The sequence below is a fragment of the Carlito syrichta genome, unplaced genomic scaffold (assembly GCF_000164805.1).
Source record: "Carlito syrichta isolate Samal-C Ts95f unplaced genomic scaffold, Tarsius_syrichta-2.0.1 Scaffold305624, whole genome shotgun sequence".
NCBI lineage: Eukaryota > Metazoa > Chordata > Mammalia > Primates > Tarsiidae > Carlito > Carlito syrichta.
In genome coordinates, this window is record NW_007249720.1 from 86876 (window position 1) to 96267 (window position 9392).

The 9392-nt window shown below is 39.0% G+C and overlaps 1 pseudogene; it reads right to left on the reverse strand.

Moving 5' to 3' along the window:
• LOC103264184 overlaps positions 1 to 9392 on the reverse strand; it is a 32847-nt pseudogene that overhangs the window by 18553 nt on the left and 4902 nt on the right.

Here is a 9392-nt window from a genome sequence, read left to right on the forward strand (position 1 = left end):
GTTCCAGCTACTGGGGAGGCTGAGGTGGGAGGATTGCCTGACTCCAGGAGGTGGAGGCTGTGGTGAGCCAGGATGAATCACTGCACTCCAGCCTGGGTAACAGAGTGAGATCCTGTCTCAAATAATTAATAAACAAACAAACAAATAAATAAATTTCAAAAGTGGAAAAATCAACACAATACCAGGTGATCTAAAGTGGTTCAGCTGGCAGTGCTGACAACAGCTACCAATTACTCACAGGCTAAAAGCTGGAGACCTTCTTAACTGGAGGTACCAGAGCAGTCTTTCAAATATCTCATCACATTTAACAGTAAAGTGTACCCAGCGGTAGATGGATATTTCATAAATTTAATTTTAAAGTACTTACTACTATGCTTGCTTCATTTCGCAAAGTTCTCCCGATCCTGCTGGTGTCTACTTTAAAAAAAGAAAGAGAAAAGCTAGGAAAAAAAAATATATAAAGACTTACCTTATTCAGTTCCTAGTGTGCTGTGCATAAAGTCTGAGAAACAAGTAAAGTTTTAGGGTCAAAGTTCTTAGACAGCAGAATGGAAATACCAAACTTTAATTACCTAGTTATACACCTTGGTTGTTGAAAGAGGTTATTATTTTACTTTATTTATTTATTTATTTTTGAGTAGGGATCTCAGTCTTTCGCCCAGGTTGAAATACAGTGACATGATCACACTCACCACAGCCTCAACCTCCTGGGCTCAGGCAATCCTTTCACCTCAACCTCCCAAGTAGCTGGGACTACAGGCACATACCACCATGCCCAGCTAATTTTTACTTTTTTTTTTTTTTTTTGTAGAGGTGTGGTCTTGCCATATTGTGCAGGCTGGTCTCGAACTCTTGAGCTCAAGCAATCCTCCTGCTTCAGCCTTCCAAAGTGCTGGGATTACAGGCATGAGCCACTGTGCCTGGCCAAAAGAGGCTACTTCTGATATTTTATTTATAATGCTAAAATCTGAAAGTTAAAAAATCTATTAACTTATGCTAACCCATTTAAGCACTAAGTATTACACTGTACGTACTTGAAGGTCATGATTCCCTGTAGAACATGCTAGGTAGTAGAGTCTATACTTGTCCTGACTGCTATCATAACAGATGGAACAGATAACAAGAAGGGAGCTGCTTATTCACTCACAAGGGACTAGGTGGGTCAGGGCCAAACTCTGGCAACTGATCCCTTTGGTAGAAATGGCTTCAGCTTCATCTTTCTTTGGTAGAGTCCAGCAGTTCATGTCCCTTGCTCGTTCAATATTTTTAAAAATTGCTGTTGAATATCTACGATGACAGGAACTGAGAATACAAGAGTAAGCCAGTCAGGTGCAATCCTTGCCTAAGTGTTCCATTTCTTGTTCTGGTAGTTTCCAAACTACCTTGAAACTTTTATCCGTCCATTTTTTCTTGCCCAGCATTTTAAAACTAATCTCCCACTACCCTGAATGTGAGGAAAACCTACAAAATAGTACCTGAGTTAAAATTAGCACTCAAACACTACACCAAACAGGTGAAACAAAGGAAACTGGCTATCTCTTAAGAAATAGAAAAAAGTTTGAATTGTAAGACCAAAGGGTTTACATCCTTCCAAAAACAGCACTTACAAGTTACTTTTAAGCAAACAGTACAGTTCTCAAAATGTTTCTTTCATGGTATAACCCAGATGAAGAGAACCACGCAATGGGAGTTTTGCAACATGTCCCAAGAATGGGTGACCTCCATTTTCTAACTCTTCTCCCTTATTCTGTTGATATCTACTACCTTTGTGAGAATTCTTCAGAAGGAAGTCATTGATGACAAATGAAAAGGAATAAAAATAGCTTTGAAGGAAATTCAGAGATGACAACTTTCAAAGACACAATAAATTTAAAATGTGCTCAGAATAGACTATATATGTATGAAAATTTTATGCAGCTATTATGTGGATGGTTCCTAACTTCTGAAAAGGCTCTGCTTTGTGTTTGTTCTTAATTGATAGACTTTATTTTTTAGAGCAGTTTTGGGTTCACAGCAAAACTGGGCAGAAAGTGCAGAGATTTCCACATACTCCTTCCCCCTACACACTCCACCTTCTTACCAACACACCACACCATTACAGTCCATGAACTTATGCTAACACATCACTGTCACACTAAGCCCACAGTTCACTTTAGAAAAGGCTTTATTTTTTAACAGTTTGTTTACACAATGGTTCTTCAGAAACAAAAGGATATATTTTCCTATAAAATTAGTACTATATTTTCATGACTAGATTCCTAGGACAGGCCCAGGAAAGCCTCCTACCTGACCCACAAGTCAGAATAAATAGGGTACTAATAATGAAACAGAAATTAAAAAATTAAAAGAGGAAATAATAATAATAATAATGAAACAGAGAACAATCTTTCCAGCACGAAAATACCCAAACTAGGCTTTTTTCTTAATCCTTATTTGTCTAGGGATCAAAAAGTACAGTTCAAAATTCTTACTGGGTGTAGTGGCTCACTCTTGAAATCCTAGCTCTTTTGAGAGGTAGAGAGAATTTCCTGAGCCCAGGGGTTCCAGACCAGTCTGAGCAACTTAGCAAGACCTTGTCTCTACAATAAATCAAAAAAATTAACCAGGTGTGGAAGGCTGAGGTGGAAGAATCACCGAAGTCCAGCAGGTGGAGGTTGTGATGGTTGTGAGAGTACCACCACAGTCCAGCTTGAGTTTTTTTTTTTTTTTTAATTGTAGAGATGCGGTCTCACCAAGTTGCCCAGGCTGTTCTCAAACCTGTGGGCTCAGGCAATCCCCTCACCTTGGCCTCCCAAAGTGCTGGGATTACAGGCTTGAGCCACCGCGCCTGGCCATTTTTCTTTCTAGAGTTGTCCTTAAGATAATATTCTATAATCTCATGGTGATTCAGGAGTAAGATAAACATGAATAGTAAAGAAACTGTAAAACTGTTCACAGTCATCTAGAAAGTCTTTCCATCAGTGCCTGCTTTGGTCACTGTATCAGTCAATATCAATGTTTTTAGCAGATGCACATTACTAATACTAAAAGGCTTACAATCGGTATAATATGCCATTGCTCCACTTTTGCACAACTTTTGCTTTCAAGCAGACAAGGAATGACAGATCACGGTCCTTCTCCTCCCCCTTCACCTCCCCATCCCACTCTCCCTCCTCCTAGTTTCACTCTGTGGCTCAAACCGGAGTGTGGTGGCATGCTCACAACCATCACAACCTCCAGTTGCTGTGCTTAGGAGATCCTTCCAACTCAGCCTTACAAGTAGCTGGAACCACAGGCTTGCACCACTACACCTGGCTAATTTTTTTATCTTTTGTAGAGACGAGTTCTCACCAAGTTTCCCAGGCTGGTCTCCAACCCCTGGGCTCAGGCAATCCTCTTGCCTCTGCTTCCCCAAAGTGCTGAGATTACAGGCATAAGCCACTGTGCCCAGCTTCTAATACATATTCTTGCTAGGAAAAAGAAAGTACATATATAAGTTATGAAAAAGGTAAAATCTGGGAATTAAAGAATATAATCACAAATAAGATACTGGAATTTTAAAAATAATTTTATTTGTAGACAATGATGGTTCTCAATTTGGGCTGCACATCAGAATAACCTTGCTTTTAAAATGTTAATGGCGGACCACAGCAGCTCATGCCTGTAATCCCAGTACTTTGAGAGGCCAAAGTGGGAGGATTGCTTGAACCCAAGAGTCTGATACCATCCTAGGTAACAAAGTGAGACCTCATCTTTCCAAAAATAAAAAATAAAATTAGCTGGGTGTGGTGGCACACGACTATATTTCCAGTTACTTGGGAGGCTGAGGTGGAAGGATCACCTGAGCCCAGGTAGTCGAGGTTGTGGTGAGCTGTGATCATGCCACCGCACTCCAGCCAAGGTGACAGAGTGAGAGCCCCCCCACTCGAAAAAGAGAGCGATAGAGATAGATAAAGAACATTAATGCCCAGGACATCTTCAGAGATTTCAATTCAATTCAAATAGTTTGATTTGGGCCTAGACATCAGCATTTTTAAAGGTTCCCCAAGTTTCTAATGTACAGCCAGCATTATAAGACACATATTCAAGGAAGATAATCTCTCATTAACAGCATGTGCCTTTAGTTTTGAGTTACTTTCCTCAAGTGTTGGTGAAAATTTTTTCTCAGCCATTTACTCTCTCCTGAGCTAAGTTTGAATCTGACCCAAAGAACAGAATTTATTCCAAGGCAAACCTAAGAATTAATAGGAATCTGTCCTATGATTATTTTTCTATGTAATAAACTAATTTTGAACAAGCAGGACAAGTTATTTAACCTCTTTTTTGTTCATTTATCTTACAAAATATTTTGAAAAGATACATTATAGGGCAAAGTGCATGTTCTCATAATATTTGGTTAGAGAGGAAACTCACATGATAAGTGAAATCTAACTTCAAAAAGATGAGTATAAAAATGGAGCAGCCACTCTGGGAAACAGTTTGGTGTTTCCTCAAAGAGCTAACTATAGTTGCCATATGACCCAGCAAATTCCCTCTTAGGTATATATCCTAAAAACTGGAATCAGGGACTCTAACAGATACTCGTACAACCATGTTGACAGCAGCATTATTCACAATAGCAAAAAGATAGAGACAACACAAGTGTCCACTGGCAGATGAATGAATACAAAAAACTTGGCATACATATGCAATGGAATATTATTCAGCCATAAAAAGGAATGGAATCCTGACATGCTACAACATGGATGAACCTTGAAAATATGATGCTAAGTGAAATAAATCAGACACAAAAGGACAAATATTGCATAATTCCATTTATATGAAATATCTAGGATATGTAAATTCATAGAGACAGAAAGTAGAACAGAGATTGTTAAGGGGCTGGGAGGAAGGAAGGAAAGGGAATAACTGTTTGGCAGGTAAATAGTTTCTCTTTGGAGTGATGAAAAGTTTTGCAAATAGTAGTGACAGTTGCACAACAAAGTGAATGCAATTCATGCCACTCAATTGTACATTTAAAAATGACTAAAATGTCAAATTTTGTGTTGCATACAGTTTACCAAGAAATAAGAAAACAAAGACACGAGAGAGAGGGAAGGAAAGAAAAAGCAAGCAAGCAAACAAAAAAACAGAGAGAGGCTATGCATAGCACAACAGAAATGAAATAATGGAAATTTCCTATGAGCATATGCTACACAACAAGTTTAAGGCAAATGTGATTGCAATGAAACATATGAAAACTTTTATAATGCTGTCATCCTATGGAAGCGAACCATCAACTGGAATCTGGCACATTACATAGGGCTTAGCCAGACAGAACAAGCTATGTTTTCCGTTTTGCATGCCATACTTACCAGATGCTTAAGGCTGCAGAGTTCATACAGAATACATCCCAAGGACCAGATGCCACTGGCAGCATCAAGAAGCAATGCAATAACAAGTGGGTTATAAGTTATCACATGAAATTATATGAATTTTCTAATACAAAAATTAGAAAAATTATCCTACCTTTAATAAGAACAGACATCACAAGTAGTTCCTAAGTCTTAAAATAAGACCCACAGTAATTTTAGCCTAACACTTAGATACTTACCGAGAATAACATTCACAAGGAAACCTTCTATTCCCCAACCCCCACCCCTCCAAATCACTATCACTTCAGTAGCATTTGGAAATTCAGTAGCAAGAGGGAATATTTGCAGACTCAGATGATCATAGCTGGAAGAAGGACTTTGAATGACATCTAGTGCAGCTTTCACTCAGGCTGCCCTGATTGCATCTCTTGATAGACAGCTCTCTACCTCAGGCACATGCTCTCAGGGACAGTGTTCTTCCTTATCAAATGCCAGAAATGTATCTCTGGGAACGCTTTCCACCCCCAGAGTTAGTTCTATGTTCCAAAACAAAAAGAACAAAACTACTCATTCTACCACAAAACAGCTCTCCAAATTCCCAAGAGTTTTATAGCTGGCCCTATGTCATACACTTCTTCATGGTAAGGAATTCAGTTTCCTCCATCATTCTCACTATCTACTTGTCTTCCTCCAGAGTTTTCTTTTTTGAAGAGGTGAGGTCTCGCTATTTGCCCAGGTTGAAAAGCAATGGCTATTCACAGGTACAATTATAATGCACTGCAGCCTCAAACTCCTGAGCTCAAGCAATCTCCCACCTGGAAGTGACTCCTGAATAGCTGGGGCTATAGGCACACACCACGGCATCTGGTTCCTCCTTTTCTAAGTGATACTGTTTTTATTTTAACCAATGGTTTTTTATCAACTGTTCCCCCCCAACTTTTAATTTTTTTAAATTTCAAATCTACAGAAAAGTTTCAAATGTCCACAGGCTCTTACCTAGGTCCCCAGTCATTAGCAGAGGTCATAATTGTGTGCTGTCTCTCTCATTTATATATATCTGAGAGCCTCTAATGAAAAGGTTGTAGATATAAAACACTTTGCCCTATACACATAAGCACGTATCTCCGAAGAGCAAAGACACACATTTTCCCTTTTAAACAAAATGCTATGATCACACCCAAGAAATGTAACCTTAATTCAGTAATATTATTTAATATTTACTCCATGCTCAAATTTCTCTAATTGTCCCATTAAGTTCCTTTAGACCTGTTTTGTCCCCAATTCAGTGAATTCTACTCTTAAAGGAAACAATTTAGTATAGACTGTCATATCCTTTGCAAAAAGCAAGTCAGCAGAAAGTAGCAAGAGTCCTTTGGTATTTCTACTTCTAGGAATCCATGCCATAACATAATATAAAACAATGACATATTTATGCACACAAAATATGTTGATCACAGCACTGTTTATGATACTGAAAATGGTAAATGGAAGGTCAACTAATAGAGGAATAATTATGTAAATTTTGGAAGAGCATACAGTAAAATATATGCAGTCATTAGAAATATTTATGAAGCGTTTAAGTATGTGGGAGAAATAAATATGATATAATACAAAGTGAAAAAGCAGGATACCAAATTGTGTATAGAATATATCAACTGAAAAAGTGAATGGATGAAAAAAGAAACATCAAAATGCTATCAGTTATTTGAAAAGTGGGTGATTTCCATTTCCTTTCTTATGCATCTCTCCATTTCCAATTATCCCTGCCTACTCATCTCCACATATAATGGACACATATAATGAATATTCAGAAAATATTATATTTTAAATCATAAAGTCCTCATACTAACTTCTTGCATCAATTAACCTATCAACCAAGTGCTTATGATCTAGCCATGTAAATGTTAATTCAGTGACATAATCTATCAGTTCCCAAATGCTACTCCACATTAGAATTACCTGGTGGTCTTGAAAAATTACTGATGCCTGCATCCCACCCTGACATTCTGATTTAATGCAACCTGGGCTTTGAGATTTTTGAAAGCAGAAGCAGCAGCATTTGGGAACCAGATGTATAATTCATACTGTCCCTAGAAACGTCTTTCTTTCAGCATTTACAATGAGCCTCTCTTAGCTTTGATTAAAATAGTGGGAAAACTATGACTTTCATCCAGAAGCCTAGGAATACAGATTTCATACTGTTTTCAGATATGTTTTTTTAAAAACGACATGATTCATGCATCTACTTTAAAGTGGTCCCAGACTCCAGCATTGTTTGCAAGCTACACATGTCACCAAATGGCCACCCTTGCACCATATAAGCATCACTTACCTTTTATTGTTATAAGGCAGGTTTTCCCAAATTTCTGGAGGCACATAGTAAGATGTTCCCACATATGTACAAGCAAATGCCTTTGGACTAAAACCATAAAAAGGCCAAGAATGATTACAGGGCATTCCCGAAAACGGATGTTTCGATTGTCACTACAGCAGAATAGAATATACATACATACATACATACATACCATACCATACATACATACATACATACTTGGAGTGACGAAGATGGGCGGATCCAAAAGTCTCCTGATTTTAATTTTCCACTTTGGGTGAGGAAGATATTCTGCATTTAAAAAGAAGAACTCAGATTATGTCTTCCATCACTTCAACACGAGGCAGAGGTCCCCAGAGAAGCTGTCTTCCAAAGTCTGCTGATGATAGAGTTTAAGGGTAGAAATGCTGACAGCTGAGTTTCTGAGTGAAACATAAAATGCCAAGATCCCCTCATGAAAGCCTCATGCACCCCTGCCTGGGAATTCAGAATGACTGCTTCAGATTCTAGCAAGCAAGTTTTAAGTTGTACCAGCAGACCTGATTGACTGAGAATCTGTGTCAGGGTGACTCCATGGGGCAGGCCCAGGTGTCAACGATTTTCCATCTGGGAACATATGGACTTAGTCAGTGGTCACTAAAAGATCTGGAACACATGAACATATATAGTCATGTGCCACATAACCAGGTTTGGTCAGCTATGGACCACATATCCGATGGTGGTCCCATAAGATTATAATATCATATTTTACTGTACCTTTTCTGTGCTTACATACACAGATGCATTCCAGTATATTACAACTGCCTACAGTACTCAGTACAGTAACAGGCTATATAAGGTCTATAGCCCAGGAGCAGTAGGTCACACCATATAGCCTAGATGTGTAGCAAGCTACACCAAGTAGGTCTGTGTAAATCACTCTATAATGTTCACACAATGTCAAAATTGTCTATTGACGCGTGACTGCACTACTATGGAGATTTCAGTGACTTTCTCAGGCAGTACCTTATCTGGTTAGTATAAATATTAAGTGAGTTGTCAATTATATCTTATTTTGTTTGAGTTGGAGTCTTACTCTGCTACCCAGGCTGGAGTGCAGTGGCATGATCACAGCTCACCACAGCCTCAACCTCCTGGGCTCAGGCAATTCTTCTGCCTCAGCCTCCCAAGTAGTGGGCACTACAGTCATGCACCACCACACATGACTGATTTTTGTAGAGACAAGTTCTCACTATATTGTTCAGGCTGGTCTCGAACTCTTGGCTTCAAGCAAACTTCCCAGTTGACCTCTCAAAGTGCTAGGATTATAGGTATGAGCCATTGCACCAGGCCCTCAATTATATCTTAAAAGTCTGGGAAGAAGTATTTTTTAAATTTGAAAACTGGTCAGGTGCGGTGGCTTAGCCTGTAATCCCAGCACTTTGGGAGGCTGAGGCAAGAGGATTGCCTGAGCCTAGAGGTTCAAGACCTGCCTTGGTGAGACCTTGTCTCTACATTAAACCTCAGAAAGTTAGCCGGGTGTGTTAGTGTGTGTCTATAGTTTCAGCTACTTGGAAGGCTGAGGCAGAAGGATCACCTAAACCCAGCAGGTTGAGGCTGCAGCAGCTGTGAGTGTACCACTGCACTCCAGCCTGAGCAGCAGAGTGAGACTCCAACTCAAAAAAATGTAAAAAACTTAAAAATTTGAAAAATAGATAATAAATCAATAAATAGCTGACAAATATTTC